The sequence below is a fragment of the Lolium perenne genome, chromosome 1 (assembly GCF_019359855.2).
Source record: "Lolium perenne isolate Kyuss_39 chromosome 1, Kyuss_2.0, whole genome shotgun sequence".
NCBI classification, from domain to species: domain Eukaryota; kingdom Viridiplantae; phylum Streptophyta; class Magnoliopsida; order Poales; family Poaceae; genus Lolium; species Lolium perenne.
The window spans coordinates 175627640-175637408 of record NC_067244.2 but is presented as its reverse complement, the minus strand read 5'-3'; the positions used below and the strand labels follow the sequence as shown (position 1 = coordinate 175637408).

General features: G+C 51.3%; 2 long non-coding RNA genes across 2 annotated transcripts; both read right to left on the bottom strand.

Moving 5' to 3' along the window:
* Positions 1-2182: 2182 nt before the first annotated feature.
* LOC139831021 (uncharacterized) lies at positions 2183-4781 on the bottom strand. Its single transcript, XR_011744978.1, has 3 exons — positions 4659-4781; positions 3872-3956; positions 2183-2534 (listed from the first exon to the last, which is right to left on the bottom strand). It is a non-coding gene; the product is annotated as an uncharacterized lncRNA (long non-coding RNA).
* Positions 4782-6535: 1754 nt separating this feature from the next.
* Positions 6536-9453, bottom strand: LOC139831020 (uncharacterized). The gene is made up of 4 exons (XR_011744976.1): positions 9234-9453; positions 8887-9145; positions 8099-8183; positions 6536-6762 (listed from the first exon to the last, which is right to left on the bottom strand). It is a non-coding gene; the product is annotated as an uncharacterized lncRNA (long non-coding RNA).
* Positions 9454-9769: the final 316 nt, after the last annotated feature.

Genomic DNA, 9769 nt, shown 5'->3' with positions numbered 1-9769 from the left:
TTAGGCCTTGTCTAGGGTCGGTTTACGATCACCATGCGTGGCCGCCAGGCTCAATCACGAGTAGGATGTTCCGATTATGTGGTGAAAACCCTAAATCGTAGTAGGTCGTTTTAGCTTTATTTTGATCAAGCAGGACCACCATATATTCGTACACCTCGTACGGATCATGGGTGGATCGGCTCTTTGAGCCGATTCACGGGACAACCCGAGAGCCGATCGAGGCTCGTATTTAATGTTTACGTGTATGCCATGCGAGGAAACTAAGCGAGGCACATCCATCACCTTCTCGACCGGGTATAGAGTCAGGTGGCACGCCCTTGCACCGGCATCGGACTTGCGTGCCGAGTCTTTGCGGGCCGTCGCTCGGAGGGACCAGGGCCGGTAGCAGTCTGGGAGCCTCCCGGCTCTCTTTGTGTTGCCCGTCGCTGCTCGCCGGTGGGTTTCTCGACCGCAACACATTCGGCACGCCCGGTGGGACCATCTTGGACATCAACCGCATCGCCATCTACATCTGAGATGGCGGAAGGCACTCCGATCACGTACGAGGATCGGCGAGGAGCTCAAGAAGAAGTATGACGAGGTCAAAGCAATCCTCGAAGCCGACCTCATCGGCTCTTTTCACGTAACCCGCTCACATGGCATCGGGTGGAAAGGGTTCTCACCTGAAGGCGCGCTCGATGGAGTGGACCTGTCGCCCCGTCGAAGAACACACCAGGTCTCTGCGTCGGGAGATTAACTTCATGGTAGCTCATTCGCTACACCGCCATTACGAGAGCTGGTGAACACTTTGGAGCGTGTCGCTCTTCGGGTGATCCAGGAAATCATGAGGCATCGATACTCTCCGTCGGGACCAGCTCTAGGGACTTACCAAGGAGAGATCCCACTCCAGTCCCCTCAACCGCTGCCATTCGCGTTGGCGGCACCGAAGTGCCGAATTCACCGGCATACGTCGTCTACAAGATCGGTGGTGACCCTAGCGACTACCGGTTCTTGCATGAGGCGCCTAAGGAGATCCCTCACGGATACACGTGCACATACGTGCAGGCTGCGATAGCGGGCACTCACAAACCAGAGCGCAACGACGGGGACTTCTGGAACAGCGGGGAGGAACTTCGGGAACAGATCTTGAGAAGCAGACGTGGCTAGCTAAGTATGCCACTCCGACAAACCTCCGAGAGCTCAGCTCCTGCGGTTGGCTCGGAGCTGGAAAAGCAAGCATGGCTGGCTAAGTATGCCACTCCGGCGAATCTTCGTAGTTCGACTCCTGCAGCCGGCACCGCGGATCGAATCGATACAATCCTGAGAGACCAGTTCGGCATGGTGCCGAAAAGGAGGACAATCGGCTATTCCAAGCCGTACCCCAACGAGTACGAGTTGATCCCGCTACCACCCAAATATCGGCTCCATGATTTCTCCAAGTTTAATGGATCAGATGGTTCCAGCTCCATCGAGCATGTGAGTCGATATTTGGCACAGCTGGGCACGATCTCAGCATCAGATGAGCTGCGTGTGAGGTTCTTCGCACAGTCCCTCACAGGATCGGCTTTCGGGTGGTACACATCGCTGCCACCAGACTCAATCCGGACTTGGAAGCAGTTGGAAGAGCAGTTCCACATGCAGTATCATTCAGAGGCTTCCGAGGCTGGCATTGCCGATTTAGCACAAGTGCGACAGAAGTGCGGAGAAACTTGATGTCGAGAATACGTCCAGCGCTTCAGACCGTTAGGAACCGATGCTATTCGGCTCGTGTGGATGAAAAAGAAGCGATCGAGTTGGCGGTGGTGGATCTCGCATCACCGATCAAGGACGTGGCCTCCCAAGCAGAACTACCCTTCAACCGGCGCACATGGTGCGAAGGCATCGCATATGAACAATGCCACCCAGATGTATACCAGGATAAATTCAAGCGTGCGGTGGTCCTGGTTGAGGCAGATGAAGACGAAGGCTTTGCGGGAGATCAAGAGGTAGCAGTGGCTGAATGGACTCGGGGGGCAAGCCCCGTGTCCTGCAAGTGGGTTAAGCCACAAGGTCCTCCCAGAGGGTTTGACTTCGACGTTACCAAAGCTGAGCAGATTTTCGACCTCTTACTTAAGGAGAAGCAGCTAAAGGTACCCGAAGGCCACAAGATCCCCATGGCGCAGTGTGACGCCCCAAAACCGGTACCATGAGGATCCCGGCGAATCCGCCGAAATCCGCACGATATCGATTCTAGGAGACGCACCACCAAGCACCTCGTACACGCCGAAGCATGCACGCGATGCGGGTGGAATCAATCACGAGAGGTAACATTACAATAGGATTACAATAGAGCCCACAAGAAACATATATATTACAACAACGACTCCAACGAGTCAAGATACAAATATATAATACAAAGATCCAAATCATACAGAAGATCATATACGTCCGAGTACGGACAAGATACAAATTGGACTAAGAGTACTGAAGATAATCGATGGCGTCCATAACCCTGCCCAGGCCAAGCCGGAAGGGTAACCTTACTAGCGTCGTCTTCATCGAACATATCTTCATACCTGCCCGGTTATATCCCGTAGAAGCAGCAATAAGTACGGGTTCGTACTTAACAAGACTTCAAGACGTATAAGCATTCGTCAACCAGTCGTCCTTTGTACTTGAGGCACGCAGGGGACTTAGAGGACGCAAGAGGAACGTCATAGGCAATATGGTGGGGTTAAGCGGCAGCGCGCAAGCACTAAAAACCTATAGAGACACTCTACAACAATCGTCTATCAGAGAAGGTGAGAGAGCGCATAAACTAACAGTTCTATACTCTGCAAACATAACACAGCCGATGCGTTCCCCCCTCGCAAAGAAGTACTTACAAGGGCACTCACACGGTTGTCAAGTTAAACCATTTATTATTAAAGTTGTGCTAACTTACTACGCAAGTTATTATGATTGAAACATCAGGTGTAAGTTGTCTATGGTCGAGTCATACAGCTCCAAGTCGTCCATAACCGCGGACGCGGCTTATCGATAAGATTTAACCCTGCAGGGGTGCCCAAATGTGCCCACACGCACGATCAACCCAACCGAGCAAGGGAAGGATATCACGACTCGCACTCTCCTTCACGACAACAATGTCCAGGAAGCCACCTAACTAAGTTGAACCCGTATCGAAGTCCGGCCGAATCTCCGAGACGGACCTAGCTGTTTGCGACCACGACTTCCGAGGGTCAAAACACACACTGGGGCGAATGACCCACTTCAGCACGCGATAAACGCTCGTGCCGCACCTATACGTGCATACCAGAAACAAGGGATACAAGGCACCCAGGGGCTTCCCAAAGTAAATAAGTAACAAGCTGGCATGCACGCAATAACAAATGGTAAAACATTACGAACTTGTTGTGGCCACTGGACAAAGCTGTAGATTTCGGCAGTGGTCGAGGGGAGACCCAGAAGCATACCCACGTGTGGTTAGAGCGCTCAGTCTCGGAACAGATAACAGGAACTCGGGTCCTAAGCTTTAAAGAAACACAAGTGAGCCGCCATAAAACGAGCAACTGACCCACCGATGTCTCCGCTTAACAATTATTAACAAGTAACCATGATACTTCCACAGATATAACCATGTAGCATGTGTCATGATTTCCCAACAGATAACCCGATAAGATTGCGGTAACGGTAACGAGATAAAACAGCACTAGCATGCACTACGACTCGCAAGGCAGACCCGATAACCAAACAATAGCTGTAGGTGGTTGGTGGAGGCAATATAGGCTGCTTGAGGTAACAAGTGGAAGGGACACGTGACAAGAACGCAACTCAAGGATAGCATAAGGGAGAAGGCAAAATAAAATAGGTGAGCGACTTCTGCAGGGGCAGGAGTATAAGGGAAAATGCTTGCCTGTTAAAGCTTGCCGAGGAACATCCGGAGAACTTGGCGTATCTCACCGCACCACTTCGTGATCCTATCCGGGAAGAAGCAAATGCTGGAACACACAACGTATGCAAGTCTTACTACTACGGATAAAGAAGATCCAGCATGATCAAGATGATATGCATGACATGGCAATTATGATGCGATGCAACTTATCCAATTAATCGGAGTCGGAACCCCAGACAAGCAAATTTAGAGTTGGAGTTGCATTTCTACCGGCAAATTTAAGTGTTGATTAGCATGGCATAGACATGGCAGGGGTGCGCTACTTCAATATTAAACAGAGCAGGGAAAACCATAGTCGGTATCCAAAATACTCCGCATATATGTGAGGTGATAATACAAAACTATCAATGCGTAACATGATGCGAGATGCAAGCAGATGAATGGATGGCATATTCATGTTCAGCACATTTTTCTGATCAATTTTCATTAGAACACTTTTTATTTCGAAATACGGTTTAAAAGATATGATTTATGCAAGATTTGACACATATATGCAATTTTCAGAAAAACAGGAAAGCCTGGGGCGTTTCTCACCGAGGGGAGATGAACCCTGGGTCACTGACGCACGGGTCCAGGGAGGCTGACGAGGCAGCTGACTGGGCTGAAGGGGTCCCGGGTTGGGTACAGAAACCTGCAGGGGGTTTTGAGCAAAAGGAACAGGGGCCAGGGACGGCGGGTTAGGTTTCCAAACATGGCAGGGGCCTTTTCGCAAAAAGGTTTAGATCTGGATCTGGCGGGTTTTTCTCACCGAGGTGGGTTTGACCCGCAGGCTGACAGGTGGGGTCCAGGCTGACGACGTGGCGCGCTGAGCTGGCGAAGCTTGCTCATCGTTGAGATGCCGCTCGCGTTCCAGGAACGTGGTCACCGCGGCAGACGCGGATGCGCGCGGCGAAGCGTCCCAGAGGCGAAGTGAGGGGCGTCGGGTGTGCCTCGATGCGGCGACGCGAAAGGGGGAGCGCCGCCCGGGGAAGGTCGTCGGAGGGCGGCCGGCGACGAGGTTCTGCACGGTAGCGACGGACACCGCGGTGAGGTTGCAGAAACGGAAGCAAGGGAGGAGGCGAGCATGTCTACGGGGTTCGCAAACTCACCAGGAGGCCGGTGGTGCGGTCAGAAGGGACGGAAGAGGTCCGCGGTGGCCGGAATCGACGATGTTCTGCGGAGTCCGGAGCGGGGGAACGGCGAAACCGTCGGTGATAGGAGGCACTCGAGCTCGATTCCTCTGGCGTGAAGAACAAGGACGTCATGGCGCTTCTCCTGGTGGTCTTGGCGCGGTGCCGGGTGGCCGGATTCGCCGTCGACGGGAAGCGGTGGCGGTACTGTGGGGGTTTCTCCCGTTTAGTTTGCAAAGGAAGAACTGGCGGCGGCAAGAGATGGAAGAGGAAATAGGGTTGGTGGCTAGGGTTCGCGGGGCTATAAAGAAGAGGAGGAGGGCAGGTGGCCGCGGCGTGGTTGGCGTGGTGCGCTGTGACGGTGGAGGACCAGAGGGGCTCACGCCCTTTTCGTGAGGGGAGGAAGACGACAACACTGTGGCGTCGTACCGCTTCGTCCACTGAAGCGGGCCGAGCTGGGCTGGAGCAAAACCGCCGGGTTGGGCTGATGCGGTGGAGGGAAAGAGAAAAGAGGTTGGGCCAGAAAAGAGAAAGGGTCCAGCAAGGGGTTAGGGGTTTTTCTCCTTTAAAAACTGTTTGCAAACATGATTTAAACCAACTCAAATAAAAGTTTGAATTTTAATACAAAGGCAAAGATAAAGATAAAATAAGTTCCAACTTTTATAGTAAACATAATATATAGTTTTGTTATAGGGTTTTGTTAAATGAATAGAAGAGGAGGTTTAATCTAGGAACCATATGAGAGGGAAAACAAAATAATTTGGGTTTATAAAAATAATTTTATTTTGATAAAACATGAATGAGATGATGCATATGCCATGATGATGCATAAAAGAAAAATAACAAACGGATCTATTAGGGATACTACCCTGGGCCGTTACAATCGACACCACTAACAAGGAATCTCGCCCCGAGATTCCACGTCCAGGTACGGGGGAAGAGAGGTGAACTATCGGATCTTCTGGCGACGTGTTGATCTCCACGACACCACTAACAAGAGTTCTTACTTCTCGTAGATCAGGCGACACCACTAACAAGAAGTTGTTGTTCCATTGTCGATGATGCACTTCAGTCGAGATCCCCCAAAGATCGGACCTAATAGGATAAAGGCAAGGATCGTCCAACCCATGTCGAAACCTAAGACTCGGAAAACTCAGATAAGAGAGAAGACTCAAAACTCGCATAGATAAGAGGAGAAAGAATATAGGTAAGAAAAAAATAAGAACTAATCAGATCTATCCAACGAATTTTAGAAAATAGTTTTGACACTAGACACAACAGCGTCCGTTGGCAAGGTTATCCTACAGGCTGGACTAGTGGGGTACCGTCAACCTGGCTCTGATACCAACTTGTGACGCCCCAAAACCGGTACCATGAGGATCCCGGCGAATCCGCCGAAATCCGCACGATATCGATTCTAGGAGACGCACCACCAAGCACCTCGTACACGCCGAAGCATGCACGCGATGCGGGTGGAATCAATCACGAGAGGTAACATTACAACAGGATTACAATAGAGCCCACAAGAAACATATATATTACAACAACGACTCCAACGAGTCAAGATACAAATATACAATACAAAGATCCAAATCATACAGAAGATCATATACGTCCGAGTACGGACAAGATACAAATTGGACTAAGAGTACTGAAGATAATCGATGGCGTCCATAACCCTGCCCAGGCCAAGCCGGAAGGGTAACCTTACTAGCGTCGTCTTCATCGAACATATCTTCATACCTGCCCGGTTATATCCCGTAGAAGCAGCAATAAGTACGGGTTCGTACTTAACAAGACTTCAAGACGTATAAGCATTCGTCAACCAGTCGTCCTTTGTACTTGAGGCACGCAGGGGACTTAGAGGACGCAAGAGGAACGTCATAGGCAATATGGTGGGGTTAAGCGGCAGCGCGCAAGCACTAAAAACCTATAGAGACACTCTACAACAATCGTCTATCAGAGAAGGTGAGAGAGCGCATAAACTAACAGTTCTATACTCTGCAAACATAACACAGCCGATGCGTTCCCCCCTCGCAAAGAAGTACTTACAAGGGCACTCACACGGTTGTCAAGTTAAACCATTTATTATTAAAGTTGTGCTAACTTACTACGCAAGTTATTATGATTGAAACATCAGGTGTAAGTTGTCTATGGTCGAGTCATACAGCTCCAAGTCGTCCATAACCGCGGACGCGGCTTATCGATAAGATTTAACCCTGCAGGGGTGCCCAAATGTGCCCACACGCACGATCAACCCAACCGAGCAAGGGAAGGATATCACGACTCGCACTCTCCTTCACGACAACAATGTCCAGGAAGCCACCTAACTAAGTTGAACCCGTATCGAAGTCCGGCCGAATCTCCGAGACGGACCTAGCTGTTTGCGACCACGACTTCCGAGGGTCAAAACACACACTGGGGCGAATGACCCGCTTCAGCACGCGATAAGCGCTCGTGCCCACCTATACGTGCATACCAGAAACAAGGGATACAAGGCACCCAGGGGCTTCCCAAAGTAAATAAGTAACAAGCTGGCATGCACGCAATAACAAATGGTAAAACATTACGAACTAGTTGTGGCCACTGGACAAAGCTGTAGATTTCGGCAGTGGTCGAGGGGAGACCCAGAAGCATACCCACGTGTGGTTAGAGCGCTCAGTCTCGGAACAGATAACAGGAACTCGGGTCCTAAGCTTTAAAGAAACACAAGTGAGCCGCCATAAAACGAGCAACTGACCCACCGATGTCTCCGCTTAACAATTATTAACAAGTAACCATGATACTTCCACAGATATAACCATGTAGCATGTGTCATGATTTCCCAACAGATAACCCGATAAGATTGCGGTAACGGTAACGAGATAAAACAGCACTAGCATGCACTACGACTCGCAAGGCAGACCCGATAACCAAGCAATAGCTGTAGGTGGTTGGTGGAGGCAATATAGGCTGCTTGAGGTAACAAGTGGAAGGGACACGTGACAAGAACGCAACTCAAGGATAGCATAAGGGAGAAGGCAAAATAAAATAGGTGAGCGACTTCTGCAGGGGCAGGAGTATAAGGGAAAATGCTTGCCTGTTAAAGCTTGCCGAGGAACATCCGGAGAACTTGGCGTATCTCACCGCACCACTTCGTGATCCTATCCAGGAAGAAGCAAATGCTGGAACACACAACGTATGCAAGTCTTACTACTACGGATAAAGAAGATCCAGCATGATCAAGATGATATGCATGACATGGCAATTATGATGCGATGCAACTTATCCAATTAATCAGAGTTGGAACCCCAGACAAGCAAATTTAGAGTTGGAGTTGCATTTCTACCGGCAAATTTAAGTGTTGATTAGCATGGCATAGACATGGCAGGGGTGCGCTACTTCAATATTAAACAGAGCAGGGAAAACCATAGTCGGTATCCGAAATACTCCGCATATATGTGAGGTGATAATACAAAACTATCAATGCGCGACATGATGCGAGATGCAAGCAGATGAATGGATGGCATATTCATGTTCAGCACATTTTTCTGATCAATTTTCATATAGAACACTTTTTATTTCGAAATACGGTTTAAAAGATATGATTTATGCAAGATTTGACACATATATGCAATTTTCAGAAAAACAGGAAAGCCTGGGGCGTTTCTCACCGAGGGGAGATGAACCCTGGGTCACTGACGCGCGGGTCCAGGGAGGCTGACGAGGCAGCTGACTGGGCTGAAGGGGTCCCGGGTTGGGTACAGAAACCTGCAGGGGGTTTTGAGCAAAAGGAACAGGGGCTAGGGACGGCGGGTTAGGTTTCCAAACATGGCAGGGGCCTTTTCGCAAAAAGGTTTAGATCTGGATCTGGCGGGTTTTTCTCACCGGGGTGGGTTTGACCCGCAGGCTGACAGGTGGGGTCCAGGCTAACGACGTGGCGCGCTGAGCTGGCGAAGCTTGCTCGTCGTTGAGATGCCGCTCGCGTTCCAGGAACGTGGTCACCGCGGCAGACGCGGATGCGCGCGGGCGAACGGGGCGTCCCAGGAGGCGAGTGAGGGGCGTCGGGTGTGCCTCGATGCGCTGACGCAGAAAAGGGGGAGCGCCGCCCGGGGAAGGTCGTCGGAGGGCGGCCGGCGACGAGGTTCTGCACGGTAGCGACGGACACCGCGGTGAGGTTGCAGAAACGGAAGCAAGGGAGGAGGCGAGCATGTCTACGGGGTTCGCAAACTCACCAGGAGGCCGGTGGTGCGGTCAGAAGGGACGGAAGAGGTCCGCGGTGGCCGGAATCGACGATGTTCTGCGGAGTCCGGAGCGGGGGAACGGCGAAACCGTCGGTGATAGGAGGCACTCGAGCTCGATTCCTCTGGCGTGAAGAACAAGGACGTCATGGCGCTTCTCCTGGTGGTCTTGGCGCGGCGCCGGGTGGCCGGATTCGCCGTCGACGGGAAGCGGTGGCGGTACTATGGGGGTTTCTCCCGTTTAGTTTGCAAAGGAAGAACTGGCGGCGGCAAGAGATGGAAGAGGAAATAGGGTTGGTGGCTAGGGTTTGCGGGGCTATAAAGAAGAGGAGGAGGGCAGGTGGCCGCGGCGTGGTTGGCGTGGTGCGCTGTGACGGTGGAGGACCAGAGGGGCTCACGCCCTTTTCGTGAGGGGAGGAAGACGACAACACTGTGGCGTCGTACCGCTTCATCCACTGAAGCGGGCCGAGCTGGGCTGGAGCAAAACCGCCGGGTTGGGCTGATGCGGTGGAGGGAAAGAGAAAAGAGGT